At 43.1% G+C, this 12,368-nt stretch overlaps 1 pseudogene across 1 annotated transcript in view; it reads right to left on the bottom strand.

Annotated features, from left to right (window-relative positions):
• Positions 1-907: 907 nt before the first annotated feature.
• Positions 908-12,368, bottom strand: part of Gm8579 (predicted gene 8579) — a 28,501-nt pseudogene continuing 17,040 nt past the window's right edge. The window contains exons 2-3 of the transcript NR_036696.1: positions 3,377-3,521; positions 908-1,313 (exon numbers count right to left, since the gene is read on the bottom strand). The product of NR_036696.1 is annotated as a predicted gene 8579 (transcript). The remainder of the gene's footprint in view (positions 1,314-3,376; positions 3,522-12,368) is intronic.

Below are 12,368 nucleotides of genomic sequence, written 5' to 3'. Positions count from 1 at the left end.
TATCCTATATGACAGGTAAAAGATCTGCTCTAAAATTGAAAATAAAGGATACTGAAGCAAGATCCTGAACACAGAACTAGCAGTGGTAACATCAGAGCTCTGCATATATGCCTGGTAGTCTAGGACAGTGACTATGCGCAGGTCAGGCACTGTAACTGCATGTCTCCTGAGATTTCTCCACTCAACTGGATTGATCCTGTCCACCTAATACAGCACAAGCACTGGAAGGACAAAAGTCAGCTGCAGGAGGTGTGGGGATGCCTCACAGGTTAGAGCATCTGCTACTCTCTAGAAGACCCACATGGTGCCTAACAATCATCTCCAGGAATGGATGTGATTCCTTCTTCTGGCCTCTGAGGGAACTGCCCTCAGGAGGAGCCCCATACTGTAGGACACACAGTAGGAAAAACATCCATTCACATAAATGATAAACATAAGTCTGATCAGCAATAACAAAAAGATAGCAAGTTTATGGTCAACTACAACAGCATCTATTAAAAGCTATGACTTGGAATGTCAATAATCTGCTGTGTGGTTGTCACTGATGCTGTATTGCAAGCAAAACTGAGGCACATGGCTCTGGCCTTCCTGATTTATTTTATATCCTTTTGTGAATGTTTTTATTTCCTCAGCAGCTTTAGAATAACGACTGTATATTACTCAGTATCTGGTCCACAGGGTCATAAATGAATGTGTGTTATAGAGTACTATATGTTAGGAGTAAGATAATTCATGACAGCACGGATACAGTATGGCAGTGATTACATCATAAAGTGTGTGTCTATGGGGCAAGTGACATTATCCACACACAAAAGATCATCACCATCTATAAACAGGTTTTAAAAGTTCAATTAATATAGAGTTAAAAGCAAAAACAAACAATGAAAAACAAGAACAAGAACATATAACTTCTCAATAAATAGCAACAACTCAAAGAACAAAAACCAAAACTTCAACCAAAACTCTAACATAAAATTATTGTTCAGGTGCTTTCTCTTTCTGCACATTTAGCAGCACAGACCTACAGCCTGTTACTCCTCCTGGACACTTGGTGGCAGTGCAATAACCTCAGTTCTCTGCCAAGGGGAGTTGTCTGAAGAGAAAAGGGAATAACACCCTGAGTCAGCCATGGCTTCCTAGTTAGGGCCTATTCACCCTAAGGAAATGAACTCTATGGAAGAAGATTCATCCAAGGAAGATTGTGGATGCTGGGGATGGTGCTCAGCAGGGGGCTCTTGGGGTGGCAACTCATTCTGCAGGATGCTCTATTCTTGGGCTGTGGGCAATCCCAGCTCTCTTGAAGTTTCTGAGACCTGCAAGAGGAAGGCAGTTACTAAGACACACACTTGGTGGGGACAGGCATGGCAGCTGTCAGGCTGCTGCCTCCCACCACCTGAACTTTACTTGACAGTCAACATTAATATTTTCACTGAAATTATGGATGTTAAATCTGCAGACAGAGCAAGGTATTCAACAACAGTCACAAAACCATGGAGTGACAAAGATCAACTCAGGCTTCTATCAGTTCCAACCAAGAACATGGCAAAGGAAGAGACCTCAATGGATTACGAAAAGAATGGAGAAGGCCACATGCCACCCAGATCAATGATAATGAGAAGCACTCATTTGACATTTGTACTTGGCTCTAATCCCTCCAAGGTGCATGTACCTGGGATGTCACATGACCTCTGCATGTCTCTGGGTCTAAGGACCCAGAACTCACTCAAAGCTCTGCATAGCATTCCACCTATCATGACAACATGCAAGAATGTGACATGTTATCAACTGTCACCCTTAGTGGACTACAGATTAAAGCAGAGTACACTTGCCAGTGGCAACAGTATCTCACAAGAGGCTAATTCAGTGTCTTACAAGAGGCTAACTTCCCAGAATACTTGTGTGAAGACAGAGCAATGAACAGCTACATTCCATGAGGTGGGTGGCTGCTTGGGAGTTTGGGTCAGAAAGGTGGTGGGTGGAAGCAAAGATGGATCTAATGTGCAAATGGTGTCAGACAGTCATAGGCTGACCGAATTGTTTGTCCCTATCTGATGTTCTTGAGTCTCAAGGTTGCTGGTCTTCTCCTGTTCATCTTTACCACTCAGGTTCAAGTCCACCAAATATTGATGAATGATGGCCCAATCAACCTGTACTTTCTTGCTCTCCTCCTTCAATATCACCAACTTCTTCTTTATAAGATTCTTCTCCATCAGGAGCTGGCTGTGCAGGTTACTGGAAACACACTCTGTATAGTAAGATCCTGCAGTCTCCTCCTCCCATTTCTACTTACAGGTCCCATTAACCCCACCTGCATCCTGGTTCCCATGAAGACCTAATAACATCCATCTCAATACATCCATGGCTACTGTACAAACAGCAAATAGCCATTTCAAGGAAGGAGAAAATTTTGCTGCTGTCCAAACACCAAAAAGGTTCCATGTTTCTCCAAAAGAAAGAGGGAGCTCCATCTACCCATGACAGCCCATGCACTGGGGCAATACCAATTAGTAGGCTGCAAGTACAATCAGGGTAGGTCGGTAGAACCAATGAGGGCATTCTATCCTTGTGTTACATCTCACTCAGCTCTGTAAAACCCTGCCTGAGCCCCAGAGGCCCAATACTGCATAATAACCCTTTCATGGTCTGAATCACTTTCCTATCTGGAGGCTCCTGAGGATGCCTGGACAACATTGGGAGGGGTATCTTAGAGACTTAGGAAAACTGAGTCTAAAACATCCAAGGCACAGTGATGGCTAAAAACCAGAAGGGATAGAATTAGACCTGTAGAGTCACCAGTCCAGACACAAAGGAAGGTAGAAATGGCCATTGTCAGAGACCATCCCATGAGAAAGTGAGCCCTTCACAATCTCCCTAACAGGCCAAAGGGCCTTGTGCTAAGAGCTGGTTGCCACCCCCTTCCTCTTTATTCCCTTCCTAAGACCTAAGGCTGTAAATTTGAATAACAGTCCCCTCTTCCCTATCTCTTCATGAGTTCCCATGACATCCAAGGACATGAGCTGTGCCAGAGCCCAGCTTGACTCCCAAGACTGTTGAGGAGGATCAATGTTCCGGAGATAAGATGCAAAGTACCTGCTGCTTGACGCCTGACTTCGGCCCCCATGTCAGCAGATGTCCACTTCTTTGTTCTTTGTATAATTCTCCCTCGACCCCCCCCCCACGATGTATGCTTTAAAAAGAAGGCACCTCAGCATAATAAACGAGACCTCGATAGGTGCCCTTCCTGGTCTCCTATTCCTCTTTCTTTTCCTCCCATCTCCTTCCAGGTTTGCGGTCTCCCTCACACCCACAAATAACTGAATCCCGCGGGACGGGATAGGCCATTTCACAAGTGGTGGCCTCCCTGACAAGAACTTACCGATAGACATTTATCTCCTTCTTGGAGCTCCTGGTTGTTCTCTCGGGCCTCAATGTTCTCCATCTCTAAGTTGTGCAGAAATGACATAACCTCCTTCTCCTTCAACTTCAATTTTTCATAGAGCAGATTTTGCCTGTGGTAGGTCCTGGCCCCAGGAAGAGAGAACTCAGTGAACATAGGCTTTTAGTAACACATGAACTGAGGATGGATCCTGGACTACTCCAACCATGGAAATCACACTCTGCATTCTAAATGCTGGGATTTTCTTAACCTTGGGAAACTTGCTATCGTGGCCCCAAAACACCAGAAGCTAGGCATCCAGATGGAGGGTGCCCTGGCTCCCTGTGTTTACTCAGTAGGGCTGGAAGGGCAGACTAACCAGGTATGTTCTCAAGAGCCTAGGCTACAAGTCTTTGCCCACCAGACACCTGTGATTGTATTTCCCCTGTTTTCATAAAAGGGATTCTAAATTCTGGATAACTAATACTGTAGAGACAGATATTACACATAATTCTGGAGATGAGGCCAGACATCACCACAGCTTTATAATCTGCCCAAGGAATACAAATGAATGGACAATTGTGAGCACATAGCCAAAGTGTAGTGCTATTTAAAGTGGGAATTACCAGACTTGGGACCCACATCACCTGGAAACTGTTAGGCAGGTAAATCCTCAGGAGAAAAACACAGACTGCTAGATTCCAAATTGTGGAGAGAAATAAAAACATATAAAACCTATTCACATTTGTACATGTACACACACACAGGCTCACAGACTTAGACCTATACGCACGATGGAGAAAGAGAAAGAGTGAGAGAATAAGAAAGAGAGACAGAGACAAAGAGAACACAATGAGAGGTAGAAGAAATGTACACAACACTACTGTCTCAGTGTTTAAGGCACACAGACAAAGAGGAACAGGCATGAACCTCAGGCCTTCTAATCAAGCACTGAGAAGAACCAAGATATGAATTTCTTGAGTTATTTTTAGGCATACACAACTCTTCACATGGACAAAATATTTACATGTAAGTCTAACCTATGAAACCAACTCTTAGAACAAGGTATCTGGAATTTACATCACCACAGAACTACTCAGGGTATCCTTGTCCTCTTGGAATACGTTTTGCTTGGCTGTCATCTAAAGGATCATGCAATGCACCAACACTATGTGGTTTGCTTGCTCAACATGCCATGCAAAACCTGCCCGTGTTATGCATATCAGTAGTACTGTTCCACTGTGTCACTATGAACATGAATATCCTTTGAGTCTTTTTATGTGTGTCCCCTGCTGGACATGAGCCCTTGTTTTACGTAAGTACACATAAAACGTAGACAAATGCTTAGTAAACATTACCAGTTTTGCTAGTATTCGGACCTTCGTAAGCCCCCTTCCTCCATTGATATGTGAGTTTCATTTTATCTGTATTTTACTCCACCCAACCATTTCCAGCCTTCATGTTAGTGTGGACTGCAACTGCCTGTATTTATTAACAATCTGTTAAGTTAATATTAGTATTAACAATCTGTTAAGAATATAAAGCTCTAAAAATGAGACTATAATTTCAATTTATGTTCTCTCTCTCCGTCTCTCTCCCTCTCTCTCTCCCTCTCTCTCTCCCTCTCTCTCTCCCCCCTTCTCTCTCTCTCTTCCCCCCACTTTCCTTCTCTTGCCTCCCTCTTTTTGTGAGTCTCGTCATACTGTGGCAGCTAATCTCCAAATGGCAGGTTGCTCAAGTTCCTCCCCTCATGCCCAGCTTCCTGAGTCTCGGGGGGCCTAAGACAGCACACCCACCCCACAATCTGGCTCCTGTTTCCTAAGAGTTTAGCCACTGCCAGCCTAGAGAGTCTATGCAAAAAGTCCTAAATCGACAAATCTGGATACTGAATCTCTCTTCTCCACACATACACTTCACACTGACAACTGAAGGCATAGGACCAGACATTTGCAAACTGAATGGTGTTTCTCTCTCACATAGCATTCATTTCCACTGTGTAGAGCTAATTGTTCCTGGGAATATGCTTAAGGAAGCCCTGCTCCAGGACCATGTGCAGGGCTGGGCTTGTGAGAATGCTACTACTCATACAATTCGACAGTCAAACTAATGTAGTCTAGGCAAATAAGACCAAATACACTTTTCCTTAAAAATAAATTAAGGCATGTCTGCATGTGTGTGTGTGTATGTGTGTGTGTGTGTGTGTGTGTGTGTGTGTGAGAGAGAGAGAGAGAGAGAGAGAGAGAGAGAGAGAGAGAGAGAGAGAGAGAGAGAGAAAGAGAGAAAGAGAGAAAGATGGCAACCACACATCACTCGATATTAACTACTATTTCTGTTCTTACAGAGACACTCATTTTTAGGTAAGTGTTATTCAAGTCTTCATGATAAAGGTAGGCTGGAGAAAACTGTAATGACTGAAGCTTTCTGCCCCTTGCACATCTTCTGGAAGATACCTGTAATGTTGAAGAGCAACGACATTCTTCTCTGAGTAACCAACCTGTCACAACAGGGACTGAGACTGTAAAGACAAATCCTAGACCAGGCTTGTCTAGGAAGACTTCATAGCTCAGAGGATAATTGGAGTGAGGCTGGAGTTGTAAGCAGGCACCCAGGAAGTGCAGTGGAAACACAAAGGACTCATTAAATAGCCTGGCTGAGCTAAAGCTCCTACAACCAGGTACCTATAATCTATGCATAACAAAGTAGGATTGCAACGGAGAAACTCGCATTTACTGAGCACCTACTATGCATACTCTAAATCTACATGCCAGACTCTCTTAATTAGCAACTCATCATTAGTGTGAGAATGATATTATTGTTTTCAAATAATTGTAGAGCCTCTCTTGATTCCTTGGGCTTAGAGTTTAACTTTATATCTTGGAGAAACCCTAACACAAAGGACATAAGCAAGCAGTCCCCCGTATTCCTCATCAGAGCTCCAGTTTGAAATGTTCTCATTGTAAAGTTAGAGCCAGCAGAGGGAGTAAACTGCTTCAAAGACAAGCCTCAGGTAGATACAGAGGAAAGCAGGGTTTCCCATGTGGAGGAAGGAGAACATGTGTGTGTATAGACACATACTTCAAATATGAACGTGCGGTTCATGCTGTAAAGACTCATTACATAGGTGCAGGATGGTAAGGTGTGATCACCAATCAAACTAATGGATGCTTCAGTAACTTCTCTCCTGGAGAGGAATCTAAATGGCATTGATGGGAGGAACTTCAGTAGTGCTAATTAACCGGAGCTGCCACCAAGAGCCCATTTCTTGTCAAAGATAAGCCCAATCATAGTATATTTCTAAGATGGTGAGTGGATGCCATAACCTTGGAATTCCAAATCTTCTGACTGGTCTAAAACCACCACCACCACCATCACCACCACCTCCACCACCACCACCAGCACCACCACAACAAATCACTTTCAAATAGAGCTTTGTGATTTCCCTCACGAGAGAAAAGCCTCACGAGAGAAAAGTATTTTGATCTGGGAGGTTAGTAACATGCTGTCACCACTGGTCTTTACTGTACACAGATGCAGGTGCTGTGGAGGCTGGAGGTGATCCAGGTGCCCTGGAGCTGGAGCAGCTATGAGCCACCTGATGTGGATGGCAGTCCTCTTAAAGAGTACTGCATTCAGATCTGCTGAGCTACCTTGCCAACCCTTTGACTGGACTTGTGCCCTTCTCAGCTGGCCTTCTTCTCCTCCTCTTCCTCCTCCTCCTCTTCCTCTTCTCTTCTCTTTCTTCCTTCTCCTCCTTTTTTATTTTTGCCACATTTGATTCACCTATCAAGCTATTAACCAATCAGGTGCAGTGCATGTCTCCTCAAACACACTCCAGCACTTAGTTCTCAAACCTAGGACAAAGCTCGTGAGGCAACAGTGACTTAAAGTGAATTGAAAATTATAAATAAATATTTATTTAGTATAGTTCCAAGCTATCTTCTGTCTTCATTGGGAATATTTGTCTTGGTCTTTTGTTTACAAGTGAAACTACAACACATATAAAGCAGACACATTTATTTATTTATTTGTTTGTTTGTTTGTTTGTTTTCCCACTTAGTGGAAACAAGGGTGGAGGGAGGCTGAGCCTAGGGGTACTGTAGCTAGAACTTCTTCCTACCCTGCCTGAGTCTGTCTCATTAGCCTTAGGTTGTTCTAAATGCTCTCCAACCTAACAGTGAAGTGCTTTGATGTGCCCCCAGACTCTGCTTTTCTCTGGTCAGTTTTGCCAAAGGATTGTTTTAGTTAGTCTTTGTGAGGGAACATGTCTCAGGCCTATTTTCTTGTATGATGAATCTGTTTAAAACTTTTCATGTCTAATAGTTTATGAAAGTATTTTAAATTGAACTTAACATACATTTCAATAATATAATTTAAATAAAAGGGCTTTTATGTTTATACTCAGTCTCTGTCATTTGGTCATAGAGGCAGTTAGTGCTATGAATTAGCCTCTGGGAAGAGCCTTGGTCATACTGTTACAGCTCTGAGTAGACTTCACTACTGTAATGCAAAGTGACATGTTAAGTGGGCATGAGAGGAGAAGTTGCAAGATGCAGTGGCTCTGAAGTGACAGCTTGCAATGCTGGTCACCACAGCTTGGGGAGTAGGCCTCTGTTCACACTCATTGTATGGTGCCTACCTGCTGAGGTATGATTACCAGCCATTTAGTAACTTTACCTTTGGGCACTAGGGAACACCATGCCAAGTGAGGGGACAGCAATAGACTCACCAAGGGAGGAAGTTCTAGGCTGAGACTTAGAGAACAGGGTTTCCCTTCTGTTTAAATCATTATTGTGTGTTGTGTGTGAGTGTGCATGTGTGTGTGTATGTATGTGTATGTACAGAAAGAGGCCCTCTTTCAGGGAACTAGACCAGGTTACTAGGCTGTGTAGCAACGCTGACACCTGCTGAGGCACCTTTCTGGCCAGAGAACTGTTTGTTTGTTTTCCCTAGATACACCAGTGTCTGTGTTATCAACAACTACTTTCATACCACTGGGCCACTGTTTTCTGAACTACACACTCATGAAACCACAAACCTTTATTTCTATAGAGCTTTCAAAGAACAGAATCCTATAGTTAAGAAGAACATTACAAGTGGAGGGAGGGGGATGGTAAACACCTTCTATCCCAGCACCTGGGAGTCCAAGGCAGGGCAATCTCTATGAGTCCTAGGCCTGATTGCTCTACAGACAAGTTCCAGGACAGCCAGAACTACATAGAAAGACTCTGTCTCTAATTTTTTTTTTACATGCTCACTGGCACTACCTGGACACTGTACTATGCACCAATACATGACCCTAGCAATGTTCTCAGGAACCTGACATTGAAACAAAAGAATATTGACCAACAGGATATTAGTTAACTACCCAAGAAAATCTGTGATTCCATAAAACAAAACTGTAGTCCCAGAAACGGTTGCAAAAAACCTTTGAGTGTCATGTAGACTGAGGGGATAAGGCAAACTCACACATTGCACCAATTACAGCTATACAGTCGAGAGTAGCCATAGCTGTACAACTGTGCCATACTGTTATTGTCACAACTGATAGAAACATTGTTCACTCAGGAATGTGCATGGAGTGACAGAGTTCTTATAGATCAACATCAAAATTTATTATAAAATATGCTCACAGGTAATTTCATAAAGATAAGACCTATATTTGCCCTTAAAATATAGACACACACACACACACACACACACACACACACAAAAGACAGTATCAAAATGAGACTATATAAGGGATAATACCTCTACTTGCTATGATACGTGGGTCTATCAAAGTGATCATGTGTTCCTGCCTTCAGAATTCACGTAAGGGAGAAACATCACGTGAAATAACTGTAATTCCATAAAATCTTCAGGGAGATCAAATAATACTAAAACTCTTTACAACATTCTAAACAGATCAAGTGGGGGATACAAGCCACACATCTCTCTGGGAGTTCCAGTCTCTTCTAGTCAGTCAGACTAATGATTAAACTGCAGATTGCAGACTTCTGATGCACACACAAGTTCGTGCATCCTTGGTTCCTTTTCATCAAATAACTATTATCCTTAGATGAAGGTAACTTTATTTAAATTATGCATACGGAGCCTCATTCCTTTGTTGGTGACTAAGGATCTCTGCTGGTTTGTTGTTGTTTAAAGAAAGGAAGCATAAGAAGCAGGGCTCAGGGCAGCCAGCGTTTTTATTTGAGAGCCCTGGATTGAGCCAAAGGACAAAGAGATGTGGGCATTATTGTTAGCTACTAGCAAATGGCTGGTAACAGGACTTGTGGAACATAATGGGCCCTCTACACATTCCTTAGACCTGAGAAATACAGACTACCTGCAGGACCTTGCTTGCATAGGAAGCACCCATTAACAGGGTACACCTTCATCTTCTGCAGGGCAGAACTCCTCGCCTTGGGTTGCCTGACAAGAGAGTGGGATGGCAGCACCGCGCCTGCTGGCTTTCATGAAAGAGCAGAACCGTGAGCAGTGAGCACAGAGAAGTTCTGTGCCTTGGGACGCAGCGGGTGGCCAGGAGCCAATGTTTACAATCCGCTGGGAAGCAGGGGAAAAGGCTTGAAAAGTCTTTGCTCTTGCCAGAAGTGACCTTTGGCTGCTTTCAAAGCTGCTCTACGGTTAACCCCTTGGGTTCTGTGTGCACTGGAGCTGCACAAAGGAAATACTTTTGAAGGACACCTCGCAGGAACATTGGTTTCTGATTTCAGCTGGAGCGTCACAGAAACAGTGGACTAGGAAGAGTGCATGTATTCATTCACTCTGCCGTCAAACCCAGGGGCATGTCAGGGACCCTTAGATCTGGATTTCCATGTGTGCTGTCTACAAAGTGACAGTTTCCAGCATGGAGCAATGGATTCAAGCTTACAAACCAGGGGATTGGGAAACAGGAGCATATTTGGTCTCCAGGGGAGAAGGAAGCATCCAATTTATGCAGAAATGCCCTTTCCCCAGTTAGCCCATGGGAAGCCAGGCTAAGGCACCGGGGCTTCCTATTGGGATCTGACTAGAAGAACAGTGCTTAAAATTAAAGACAGGCTAAATCGTTAACAGCCTCGACTTAAAAAGCAGCCCAAGAAAAAATGTCAATTGTCGAAAAGGAAAGGCAGTTTTCTAGTTAGGCAAAGCTAACTATATCTGGCTTATTATAGTTGTTACTATTTCAATGGAAAAGTACTAATTTTTATTCCTAATGCTAAGAAGCAAAGATACTATGAGAACATACATTTTCTTAGCCTCTAATACATTATTTTAAAGATGTTATAAAGGTATTAATATGAAGGCAAGATAACATGGATATCATTTAAGGGCTTAAAATGTTTCCAGGAGTTTAGATTTATTTTGGGAAAATAAAAAATTGATCTGGTATCTGAGTCTCATTCCCATTAATCCACGTACTTTGTTTTGGATAAGGAATTTTGTGAATTTAAAGATGTTTGGAACCTACTCACTTATCATCAGTACAGCCACACCTTTAGTGAGGACCAAAAAGGAACACAGTAGAAAATGTTATTGGCATGTACAGGTTGTTAAAGGAGGCCCCTGGAAACTCACCCGATCACAGATGAAACCATGACGGGGTGACACTGTGGCATCTGCCCCTAAAAGTAGCTATACTCCATAGCTGGAACTCCAGTTTACTGCTACTTGAAAGGCACCACTCCACAGCTTCTTCTGAGAGAGCTGTTAGGGCTGGAGAGATGGATCAGCGGGTAAAAGTGCTGGGCACTAAGCCTGATGACCCGAGCTCGTCAAGATCCACATGGTGGAATGAGAGAGCAGACTCCCAAAGGTTGTCCTCTCAACATATGCTTGTTCATGGCCCCTCAATCAATCCATCAATCGATCAATCTTAAAATTGTAGTTTCAAGGAAAGTTTAACAGTAACAACAACAATTACTACTATAGCAATAACAACAACGTTCTAGGCTATCATTACAGACCACATAACCTTTCTCTTGATTTCTGCTTTGGAATTTCAATGATGAATAACTAAGCGTATTCAACTTTAATGCAGACAGACTAGAATGATCTGAGGAGCTCACGAATACCCCAGAGCTTCTTCACAAGAGCTCTGGACCTATTTCATGCCCTTTATATAACATCGGCCCTTCTGAGACAGGTCTGGATACTTTGCCCATATCCTAGCGTGCATAAAACACGTTAGTAACCAGAGCTAAATCCAAGCTACCTACATATCAGAGTCAGAACTCACAGCCCACGAGCTGGCCACCAGGCACTCAGATGGACCTCTACCGCTGCCACCACCAAAGTTCCTGGGAAGGCCAGGTGTTGTCTTTCACGTTGACACACATGACATCACTGCTGTTAGAGAGTGGGCTCCAGGCTTACCAACCTTTGAAGAAAGGATCAGTGTTACCCTGGGACTTTCCCCTGCCCTACTGAATCAAAACAAAATCACAAAGCTGCCTGTGCTCACAATCCCAGAACTTGGGAGGTTGAGGTGGAAAGGCTGTGACGACTCTGATACCAGCTTGACCTGCACAAATGAGATCTTGTTTTAAACAACTCGATCCCCAGGCTCAAACACCACATTTTTACAAGTGGCTAGTTATATACTTTTAAAACCAAGTCCCAAAGTAGCTAGTTCGTGGGACGGTCTCTATCACAGATGGTCAGGGTACGAACTAGTTAAGGACATTTATTTATAGGCTAAGAATATGCATTATAATCACTCTCAGGCTGGACTCTCCAGTCGTATCTGAAACTTTTAAGACACTGCCTCTTGCTTGTATAAATGATTATGATTCCTTTTAAAAAAGAAACTGTGGAGAAATTGAAGAAAATAATTATGGGCACCCTTTACAGTAATGGTGTGCCACTTAAAAAACAGTTCAGCTTATGGTTAGTTTGTGAAGCCACTTCTATGCAGTTAACAACACAGTTGTTCATGAGCTTTAATTTTTGCCATAGAATTATTAGGCCCAACCGGCTGGAACTGAGTTTCTCTACAGAATAAGAAAGT

The sequence above is a fragment of the Mus musculus genome, chromosome 6 (assembly GCF_000001635.26).
Source record: "Mus musculus strain C57BL/6J chromosome 6, GRCm38.p6 C57BL/6J".
Lineage (NCBI taxonomy): Eukaryota > Metazoa > Chordata > Mammalia > Rodentia > Muridae > Mus > Mus musculus.
This window is presented reverse-complemented; position numbering and strand designations above follow the sequence as displayed.